The sequence below is a fragment of the Colobus angolensis genome, unplaced genomic scaffold, assembly GCF_000951035.1.
Source record: "Colobus angolensis palliatus isolate OR3802 unplaced genomic scaffold, Cang.pa_1.0 Scaffold22, whole genome shotgun sequence".
In the NCBI taxonomy this organism is placed as follows: Eukaryota; Metazoa; Chordata; class Mammalia; order Primates; family Cercopithecidae; genus Colobus; species Colobus angolensis.
The window spans coordinates 3,537,890-3,538,374 of record NW_012115377.1 but is presented as its reverse complement, the minus strand read 5'-3'; positions in this window follow the sequence as shown (position 1 = coordinate 3,538,374).

Here is a 485-nt window from a genome sequence, read left to right as displayed (position 1 = left end):
TCGGCTCACTGCCTCTGCCTCCCGGGTTTGAGTGATTCTCCTGCCTCCAGCCTCCCGAGTAGCTGGGATTACAGGCATGCACCACCATGCCTGGCTAATTTTTGTATTTTTAGTAGAGACAGGGCTTCACCATGTTGGCCAGGCTGGTCTCAAACTCCTGACCTCAAGTGATCCGCCTGCCTCGGGCTCCCAAAGTGTTGGGATTACAGGCGTGAGCCACCGCGCCTGGCCTTTATATATATATTTATATGTAAACTCTTCATATGGGGAAACAGAGGCACAAAGGCAAAGTAATTCGTGCAAGAAAAACGTGGCTAATGGCTGCTGTGGGATCCGAACTGGGCCCCCTAAGGATGCAGCTTTTCATCTCTGGCTCCCAGGCAGCCTCAGGGAATCCATTCAAACAAACATGCGGGTCAGGCAAGAGGCAGTTACGGGAGAGTAACACTGCGCAGGCGCACGACGGACGGAGTGGCGCGCAGGCG